The following is an 11,577-nucleotide window of genomic DNA, read 5'->3' as shown; positions in this document are numbered from 1 at the left end:
TTAGTACTGTAGCAACCATCTTGTCCTCTGTCATTCTCTTCTCCTCTTGCTTTCACATTTTCCCAACATCAGGGTCTTTTCCAGGGAGTCTTCTCATGAGATGGCCAAAGTATTGGAGCCTCAGCTTCAGGATCTGTTCTTCCAGTGAGCACTCAGGCTTGATTTCCTTCAGAATGGATAGGTTTGGTCTCCTTGCAGTCCAGGGGACTCTCAAGATTTCATCCAGCACCACAGTTCAAAAGCATCAATTCTTTGGTGGTCAGCCTTCTTTATGGTCCATCTTTCACTTCCAGGTATTGCTACTGGAAAAACCATAGCTTTGACTATGTGGACCTTTGTTGGCAAGGTGATGTCTATGCTTTTTAAGATGTTTTCTAAGTTTGTCATTGCTTTCCTCCAGAGAAGCAGGCGTCTTTTAATTTTGTGGCTGCTGTCACCATCTGCATTGATCATGGAGGCCAAGAAAGTAAAATCTTTCACAACCTCCATATCTTCCCCTTCTATTTGCCAGGAGGTGATGCGACCAGTGGCCATGATCTTAGTTTTTTTGATGTTGAGCTTCAGACCATTTTTGTGCTCTCCTCTTTCACTCTCATTACGAGGTTCTTTAATTCCTCCTCACTTTCTGCCATCAGAGTGGTATCATCTACATATCGGAGGTTGTTGATATTTCTTCTGGCAATTTTGATTCTGGCTTGGGATTCATCCAGTCCTGCCTTTTGCATGATGTATTCTGCATTTAAATTAAATAAGCAGGGAGACAATATACAGCCTTGTCCTACTCCTTTCCCAATTTTGAACCAATCACTTGTTCCATATCCAGTTCTAACTGTTGCTTCCTGTCCCATGTATAGATTTCTCAGGAGATAAATAAGGTGGCCAGGCACTCCCATTTCTTTAAGAACTTGCCATAGTTTGCTGTGGTCCACACAGTCAAAGGCTTTTGCATAGTCAATGAAATGGAAGTAGATGTTTTTCTGGAACTCTCTGGCTTTCTCCATAATTCAGCACATGTTAGCAATTTGGTCTCTAGTTCCTCTGCCCCTTCGAAATCCAGTGTGTACTTCTGGGAGTTCTCAGTCCACATACTGCTGAAGCCTACCTTGTAGGATTTTGAGCATAACCTTGCTAGCATGTGAAATGAGTGCAATTGTACGGTAGTTGGAGCATTCTTTGGCACTGCCCTTCTTTGGGATTGGGATGTAGAATGGTCTTTTCCAGTCCTCTGGCCACTGTTGAGTTTTTCAAACTTGCTGGCTTATTGAGTATAGCACCTTAACAGCATCATCTTTTAAGATTTTAAATAGTTCCACTGAAATGCCATCACCTCCACTGGCCTCATTATTAGCCATGATTTCTAAGGCCCACTTGACTTCACTCTCCAGGATGTCTGGCTCAAGGTCAGCAGCCACACTATCTGGATTGTCCGGGACATCCAGAGCTTTCTGGTATAATTCCTCTGTGTATTCGTGCCACCTCTTCTTGATATCTTCTGCTTCTGTGAGGTCCCTTCTATTTTTGTCCTTTATCATGTCCATCTTTGCACAAAATGTTCCTTTAATATGTCCAATTTTCTTGAACAGATCTCTGGTTTTTCCCCTTTCTATTCTTTTCCTCTATTTCTTTGCATTGTTCATTTAAGAAGGCCCTCTTGTCTCTCCTTGCTATTCTTTGGAAGTCTGCATTCAGTTTTCTGCAACTTTCCCTATCTCCCTTGCATTTTATTTCTCTTCTCTGCTATTTGTAAGGCCTCGTTGGACAGCCACTTTGCTTTCTTGCATTTTCTTTTCTTTGGGATGGTTTTTGTTGTTGCCTCCTGTACAATGTTACGAGCCTCCATCCATAGTTCTTCAGGCACTCTGTCCACCAAATCTAGTTCCTTAAATCTATTCTTCAGTTCCACTTTGTATTCATAAGGGATTTGGTCTAGATTTTACCTGACTAGCCCAGTGTTTTTCCTTCTTTCTTCAGTTTATGCTTGAGTTTTGCTATAAGAAGCTGGTGATCAGAGCCACAATCAGCTCCAGGTCTTGTTTTTGCTGACTGTATAGAGCTTCTCCATCTTTGGCTTCATTTTGAACTCCAAGGCCAAACTTACCTGTTGTTCCTTTTATCTCTTGACTCCCTACTTTAGCATTCCAATCCCCTATTATTAGAAGAACATCTTTCTTTGGTGTCAGTTGTAGAAGGTGTTATAAGTCTTCATAGAATTGGTCAATTTCAGCCTCTTCAGCATGGGTGGTTGGTGCATAAATTTGGATTACTGTGATGTTGAAAGGTCTGCCTTGGATTCATATTGAAATCATTCTATCATTTTTGCGATTTTATCCCAGTACAGCTTTTCCCACTCTTTGGTTGAGTATGAGGGCAACTCCATTTCTTCTATGGAATTCTTGCCCACAGTAGTAGATATGATAATCATCTGTATTAAATTCACCCACTCCTGTCCATTTTAGTTCACTGATGCCCAGGATGTCAATGTTTATTCTTGCCATCTCTTGTTTGACCACCTCCAGCTTCCCAAGGTTCATAGATCTTACATTCCAGGTTCCTATGCAGTATTTTTGTTTGCAGCTTTGGACTTTCCTTTCACTTCCAGGGGCGTCCGCAGCTTTGGCCCAACCACTTCATTAGCTCTGGAGCTACTTGTCCTTGTCCTCCGCTCTTCCTCAGTAGCATGTTGGGCGCCTTCCGACCTGAGGGGCTCATCTTCTAGTGTCATATCTTTTAGCCTTTTGTTTCTGTCCATGAAGTTTTTTTGGCAAAGATACTGGAGTGGCTTGCCAGTTCCTGGTCCAGGTGGATTGCGTTTAGACCAAACTCTCCACTATGACCTGTCCGTCTTGGGTATCCCTGCACGGCATAGCCCATAGCTTCTCTGAGTTACTCAAGCCCCTTCGCCACAACAAGGCAGCAATCCATGAAGTGGAAATTAGGTATCCATTAACACAATCTAGTTCCTCATTTGTCTTTGTAGTCTTGCATATGTGCTGTAGCCAGAGGTGACTGGTGTCTGGCACAAGAAGAGCATCCAGATTGGTTTCCTAGAACTGAAGTATGGATCTTTTCAAGAGAGAAGCAGAACAGGATACGGTGGTAGCTCCAAGCTGACATCTTTGATGCCTAATTTCACAGGCATCCAGTTCAAGGCTATCAAGGCTAGAAAATATGTCTCCCTCTGAGTCTATTACTCAGGACAGTGTTTAGCTCTCTTTTATCCCTGGTTTCAATAGAAAGGTCTGTTCATCAATAGTAGTATCTGAATCATCATCATCATCATCCCCTCCATAAACACAGACCTTTAGTGAGGTTGAGAGCTATGCTGAAAGGTCTCCCAAGCCAGATAGGTCTCAGCTGAGAAGCCAGACCAACTGTGTCCACCAAAATTCAGCTGGGGAAAAAAACAAATTACATTCAGACATTAGCAACTTAAAACACTTGAAAGATTCAAAACTTAAAATTGGAAAAGTAAAAGCCAGACTATGCAAGATATATGATCTAGAAAGGAAAACAACTGTTGGAACTATGGAAGAATTAAAACAACAGATAACAGCTAAAACAAAGAAAATTGAAAGATATGATGGATGCTTGAAACAATATAGAGAAGACATGCAATTTCAAAATAACCTATGATCACCATTGCTAGGAGAAAATCTAGAGCAAAAGAAATTAGGCCCATGTAAATATGCCCTAAAATTTTGGAAAGAAATTTGGGAAAGCCCTACTGGACATAACAAAAATGCCTCATAGATTAAAGACACTTGTAAAGAAACTCAAGGAAATGATTAAGAGGCAAGTAAAGGCTATGAAAAATTTCAGTGAATCTGGTCCAGATGAACTGCATGGATTTTGGTTAAAACATTTAACAAATCTTCATCAACATATAGTAGTGCAATTTAATGACACACTTCAGAACTCTACAGCTGAAGACTGGATGACAACAGGCTGCACATTTCTGATAATAACAGATCATCAAAAGAGCACTGACCCCAGTAATTATCAACCAAATACATGCCTTCCAACAATGTTCAAGCTTCTCACTGAGATATTTGCAAAATCAATATATAATTATTTAACTGAAAGCTTCCTATACCCAACTGAACAGAAAGGGAACTTTAAAAAGCAAAGATGCACAAAAAGCCAAGATCAGCTGCTTATTGATAAAATGATACTAAAGAATCTAAAAAGACAAAAACCAGAACTTAATATGGCCTGGATAGACTATAAAAAGCATTTGACTCATTGCCACATAGCTGGATTAATGCCTGACTAAAAATGTTTGGGATTAGTAAAGAATATTCAGAAGTTTCAAAACTTGAAAAAATGGAAAACTGTCTTACTGGCCTATGGTGAAGAAATTAGGGAAGTTAGCATCTAAAGAGGAATATTTAAAAGGGATTCTTTGTTAGCATTGCTATTTAACATCTCACTAATCCCTGTGTCAATAATTTCAAATGCAACAGGATTAAGCTACCATATTTCAGAAAAAGCAAGAAAAATCAATCAACAGTTACATGGATGATATAAAACTATATGCAAAAAGTTCCACGGAGATAGAATCACTGCAAAACACAGTCTGACCATTTAGTGAAGATATTAAAATGAAATTTGGAATTGACAAATGTTCAGCTCTGTCTACACACTGTGGCAAGATCCAAAAACTAGATGAAATAGAGTTAAAAATGGCAATATTATAAAATCACTATCCAGTGATGAAAATTATAAATACCTTGGAATACTAGAAGTAGACAGCATTGTGCAAACAAAATTTTAAGAACTGACAGAAAGAGAATATATCAAAAGACTGTGGAAAATCTTAAAATTAAAATTAAATGGGGGAAATACAATCAAAGCCATATACATATGGGCCATTTCAGTAATTAGATACCCAGCTGGAGTAATAGGTCAGACTAAAAATGAATTAGAAGAATTGGATCAAAAAACATGGAAACAAATTAACATGCATCACACACTACATCCAAAAAGCAATGTGGACAGATTGTATTTACCAAGAAAAATCAGAGGCCGTGGATTACTGCAAATTCAGTAGGTAGTAGAGGGGGGAAAAAGAAGCCTAGATGATTGTATCAGTACAAGGTAAAGGTTCCCCTTGACATTTTAGTCCAATTGTGTCCAACTCTAGGGTGTGGTGCTCATCCCCGTCTCCAAACCGTAGAGCTAGAGTTTGTCCGTAGACAGTTTCTGTGGTCACATGGCCAGTGCGACTACACAAGGAACACCATTATCTTCCCACCATGGTGGTACAGTACCTATTTATCTACTCACATTTACATGCTTTTGAACTTCTAGGTTGGTATGGGCTGGGACAAGTTACGGGAGCTCACTCCGTCACGTGGATTCAATCTTACGACTGCTGATCTTCTGATCTTGCAGCACAGAGGCTTCTGCAGTTTAACCCGCAGGGTCACCACATCCCATATCAGTACAAGCAGAGAAAAATTACTCAAAGCAGTAACCATTGAGAATATTTTGAAAATGACAGAAACAAAGGCTCAGTATAAGAAACAACAATTTGAAAATAAATTAAACAGCTTGAAAAATAAACCACTACATGGACAACACCTGAGAAATATTGATGGATGGCATGATCATAATTCAAAATGGGCATGGCTAAAACCGGGGACCCTTAAGAAAGAAACCGAAGGCTTGATTTTTGCTGCACAAGAACAAGCACTGCAAACCAATGTGATGAAAGCTAAGATCCTAGGAATTTGTGCTAACAGCAAATGTTGACTCTGCCAAGAAAAAAGATGAAACTGTGTCACACCTCATCTGTGAATGTCCAAAGATTGCACAGATTAAAAAGTTAGACATGATAGAGTGGTGAACTTAGTGCACTGGTCATTATGCAAAAAATATAACTTGCTGGCCTCCAAAAACCTGTGGGAACATCAGGTAGAGAAGGTGTCAGAAAATGAGGAAGTCAAGATCTTGTGGGGTTTCCGGATCCAAACGGATAGACACCTTGAACATAACACACCAGACATAGTAGTAATAGAACGAAGAAATGTCCAGATCATTCATTGACATTGCAATTCCAGGGGATGCACGAGTTGAAAATAAAGAATTGGAAAAACTAACAAAGTACAGAGACCTGGCAATTAAAACATCTTGCCTCTGGAAGAAACACACTTCAGTTGTCCCCGTAGTCATTGAGGCTTTGAGAAAAATATCAAGAAATTTCACACAGTGCTATAAGCATTTGTAGATCTCAGAAATCACACCATCAGAGCTACAAAAATGGGCAATGTTAGTAACAGCATACATACTGCGCCGATATTTAACAGATAGTTTTTGGTTAAAACTTGTATCTGTTATATAATACCAGTCAATGTTTTTATAATTTTCACTGTACCTACTGTTTTTTAATAATATCATGTGCTAGAGGGACTGTTGTTCTCATTTATCCTAAATAAGCACACTTCAACCAGAAATCAACCACTAATGGGCCATAATCTCAATAAATAAATCCCAGATAAACTTCAACCTTGCAGCTTAACCTTGCTACTTGTGTTTTTCTCTTCCTCACCTCTGTTTCAGCTGTTATTTCTTCCATCAGTAGTGATAGTGAACCAACTTTTGGAGACCCACAAATATTCACACACACACATACACTTTATATGGAGTATGAAGTATTTGTCTTGTGTTTAGAGACCTCCCACCTCTGTCCAGGGCCTGATAAACTGAGAAGGAACCTACACATATGTGAACATGCCTTGGGAAATACAGGTTTTTATTTTTCAGTGGACACTTCATATTTACTTCTATATAACATTGGTTAAATGCCAACAGTAGCTTGGGCGCAGCAGTCATAGAAGATGAAATAAAATTTTTCCTGCCATTTCCATAAAGCACTTCCATGAAGATTCCATTATGAGCTGCCTGTATATCCTTACTCTGACTTTAGGTCCCTTGTACAAAGGTCAGGGAAAGTGCTTGCATATCTGTCTTGCTCAGATTATCTGATTAAATAAAGGTGCAGTCTCTGTACAAGCTGTAAACATTAAGCTTGGGATCACCCTGAAAGATCAGTGTTAGCATATTGAGGTTATTGGTTCTCAGATTTATGATTCCTTGAAGAATACAAACATATTTTCTTTCACTTTCTTGAGAAGTGTTTTATCTAAAAGGTCAAGGGTGACTTTGCACATTCACTTATCCTTTGGCAAGTGCTTTGGTGCAACAGAATTTCTTCTACAATCTACTTATATAGAAGAAGGAACACTGTCATCCAATAATTGTGTTTCCATTTCTCCATTCTACAATAATTCCTGATGGACTTTGAAGTGACTTGGTAGCTCAAGAACTTACATACTGAAGACAGATAACTTAATCCATCAAACTTCCACATCAAAGCAGCTTGTCCGAAGAGGTGAGCCTATTGTTTCTATGGGGGGGGGGGGAGTCTCCACAAGAGCCAGACTACAGAAGAATCAGAGTTCTTCTGACTCCCATGAAGGGCTTCCATGTACACAATGGGTTCTCCTTTTCAGATGTGTGCTTGGGTCAAGAAATTAAGACCAGGTTTCTTGACATGCTAAATTACTGTGCCTTGGAGCAACTTGTCATGTAGCCCACCAAAGGACAGGTGACTCTGGATTCAATATTGTGCAGGACTCAGGACCTGGTTAGGGACATGAATGTAAGGAATAGTGACCATGCTGCAATCTCTTTCGCCATGCATGTTGGGGGGAAGAATGTCAAGCAAATCTGAAACAAAAACCTTTGATTTCTGAAGGGCAGACTTCCCTCAGATGAGGAAGCTAGTTAGAAAGAAGTCAAAAGCAAAAGTAAAAAGAATCCAGTCTCTCCAGAGTGCATGGAGTCTGTTTAAAACAACAGTATTAGAGGCCCAGCGGAAGTGTATACTGCAAAGAAAGAAGGGTTCAGCTAAGTCCAAGAGGGTGTCAGCATGGTTAACGAGCAGAGTTAGAGAGGCTTTGAAGGACAAGGAGGCGTCCTTCCATAAATGGAAATCCTTCCCAAATGAGGAAAATAAAAAGGAGCATAACCTCTGGCAAAAGAAATGTAAGAAGATGATACAAAAGGCAAAGAAAGACTTTGAGGATTGTATGGCCAGCTACAAAGGGGAATAATAAAAGCTTCTAAATACTGTACGTTAGAAGCAGGAACGTGGTGGCGCTGTGGGCTAAACCGCAGAAGCCTGTGCTGCAGGGTCAGAAGACCAGCAGTCGTAAGATGGAATCCACATGACGAAGTGAGCTCCCGTCGCTTGTCCCAGCTCCCGCCAACCTAGCGGTTTGAAAGCATGGAGATGCAAGTAGATAAATAGGGACCACCTCGGTGGGAAGGGTACAGCGTTCTGTGTCTAAGTCGCACTGGCCATGTGACCACAGAAGATTGTCTTCGGACAAAACGCTGGCTCTATGGCTTGGAAACGGGGATGAGCACCGCCCCCTAGAGTCAAACACGACTGGACAAAAATTGTCAAGGGAAACCTTGACAATTTACCTTTACCTTAGAAGCAGGAAACCTGCCAGAGAAGTGGCTGGCCCTCTGGATGGTGAGGGAGGTAAAGGGAAGGTAAAGGGGTAACTTGGAGATTGCAGAGAAATTCAATGAGTTCTTCGCATCTGTTTTCACAACAGAAGATCTTGAGCAGATTACGCTGACCAAATGGCCCCTTCTGACTAATAAATTTAATCAGATACAGGTTAAAAGAGAGGATGTTTTAGACCTAATTGATAAACTGAAGATCAATAAGTCACCAGGCCCAAATGGCATCAACCCAAAGGTTATTAAGGAACTGGGGAATGAAGTTGCTTGTCTTTTAACTAAAATATACAACTTGTCCCTTAAAACGGCCACAGTGCCAGAGGACTGGAAGATACCACATGTCATTCCAATCTTTAAAAAGGGAAGAAGGGGGAACCTAGGAAACTACAGGCCGGTTAGCCTAATGTCTGTTCCAGGGAAGATGGTAGAAAATCTCAACTGAGATAAAATCTTAAACCATTTATTTATCAGCTAATGGGTTCTGAGCTGTCCATGACGGATCAGGAAAGAGATCTTGGTGTGCTGGTGGACAGTTCGATGAAAGTGTCAGTGCAGCGTGCAGCGGCAGTGGAGAAGGCCAGTTCCATGATAGGCATCATTAAAAGGGGGATGGAAAATAAAACAGCCAACATTATAATTTCATTGTATGGTGCAGTATGTATGTCAATATATTTTCCAGACATCTTTTGGTTTCTTTTGGTGTTGTCAACATTCAGGCTGCCCTTTGCTATGTAAAGCTCGACATCCTTTTTCCTGCCAGCAACATGGGCACGATATTGTGAAGCAATATCGGGCCATTTCCTCGGCTTTTGAATCGTGGGTACAGAAGCACAGTATTCCACATTCATAAACCAGAGGTTTTTTGAAGAACTGAATTATTAATAAAAGTTAGCTCAAAACCATAAAACAAGAAATGGTAGGTTAAAATATTGTAATAGTGAATCAACTGAAGGCATCTGGAACAAAATGATTAAAAAGAGTTTTACTCTGAAAACATTAAACTCAGAAGAAACAGTCGGGCTGTAAAAGTGAGGCACAATGTAGCATAAGCAGTTACAGGCCATAAAGTGTGACAGAATAATAGTAGTCAATACATTAAAAAGCCTATAAACAATAAACATCATTCAAGTCTGTGCTCCAACTGTTGATGCTGATTAAGAAGAAATCAAAAACGTGTCTGCAGGTACCCAGGAAAAAACTGATCATACACTAAAACAAAATGTGCTGATCTCTACAGGTGGAAAGGCAAAAATAAGAAATAAGCTGACCCAGCATCATCAGAGAATTTGGTTCACCAGTCAGAGTTGAAGCCTATACCAAAAGTCTCACACAGTTCATTTGGACTTACGCTAAGCTAAGTGTGTAGGAGCCAATGCCTGAAATCCTGTTGCTTTTCACAATAAGTCACAACTAGCATAGGCCCACTGATTCCAGGGAACTTCTAAAGGAGTTTGTTTATCCAGTTGATTCAATGGATATACTCTAGTATCAACTTACTATGCTAAGCAACAGGATTTCAACCAATACTCTACTTTGGTAACAATTCTATATGCAGTTTCTTGGCATGGGACTCATTTTTGCATCCCAGTGCGCTTCAGATCTTGGGGCTATTAGTTATTAGTATGCTAATAACACTGGTTTGAACCTAGCAAAACGGGACACACACACACCCATGTTGTGGTGTAATTATGTGGAATTTTAAACTGTGCCCATCCTGCTCATCTCTTGAAAATTCTTACAAGTCCAAACAGGGCAATATTTTAGTCTTTTTGAAGGATGATCACCATATTTCCCTACAGACCCTTAATATGGAATAACTAATTTGATGTGGCATATTCAGTGTGATGTAGTGGACAGAGTGAGGGACTAGAACACAGGAGGCCTGTGTTAAAATCTTTGCTTATCTATAGAAACTCACTGGGGGAGTGGAATTAATAAAACTGCTCCTTAAATATCTCACTTACCTTGTTTGGGTCACTATAATTTAATTCTGACTTGACAGACAGAACAACAACAACAATTTCATGTGGTACAAGTATTCTTAAGTAAGCAGTCTACACTGAATAAACTTTTGCTACAGTAAATCTGCTACAGGACTCTTGGAGTTATATCTAATAATTAAAAGTGCAATAGATCCACTGAATTAATGGGATTTCTTAGCTCAATATCCACTTAACTCCCATAGATTCAATGGGAATGTTCTAGTTGGGATCAACAACTGAATTTAGCTCATGTTGTTGAAATGCTTCTTACAGCCAAAATGTGCTACTTGCCATTATCAAGGAAGAAATAGTTGCTTTTTCCTATCTGTACAAAAAGTGAGTAGCAAGAGATAGACAGATATAACTTAAAGCTTATGGTACAGCAGTTAGTAGACTACACTGTGTTACCCATTTGTCTTGTTGTAAATACAGCAACAAGGAGGAGCAAAAAAAAAATTGAAGATCTTACTATGGATAATGTGGGAAGATATTGTATGAGTGTATTATCCAATTAGGAAACCAGCAAGATGTCTGAAGAAAGGCTTTGATAAATATTGTTGCACTAACTCCCTGGTTATTGGTGTATAACATAAAATCGTGCAATACTGAGCAAATGTCAGATATTTTAGCTCTACTTTGAGCTAATTAAAATGATGCATCCAACAATTTCACAAGGTTATCCCTTATGAAAAGAGGTGGGAAATACCTCTCCATGCCATCCATACTTTTGTGCACAGCTTTGTATTTCAGATTATGATTCCCAGAACAATCCTAGTCTCCTATTCTCTCATCTTGCACTGTTTTTTGTCAGTTTGTTCAGCCACTTTACCTTGATGAATTTCAACTAAACAATTTCCTGGACTGCTGAAGCTGTACTGCTTGTCATCACCTCACTGACCAATCAAAGTGGTGTTTAATTTTCTTTTCTCTGGCCATAGGCAATATTCATCTACAACACTAGATGGTGATATTTAACCATAGATTGCCTTGACGTGTCCCTCTCATGTGTTTGCTCACAGAGGAGTCAGCCAAAGGATGCTCCTTGGAGTACACGATG

Source organism: Pogona vitticeps, chromosome 1, assembly GCF_051106095.1.
Source record: "Pogona vitticeps strain Pit_001003342236 chromosome 1, PviZW2.1, whole genome shotgun sequence".
Classification (NCBI taxonomy): Eukaryota; Metazoa; Chordata; class Lepidosauria; order Squamata; family Agamidae; genus Pogona; species Pogona vitticeps.
Note: the sequence above shows the minus strand (reverse complement) of the source record.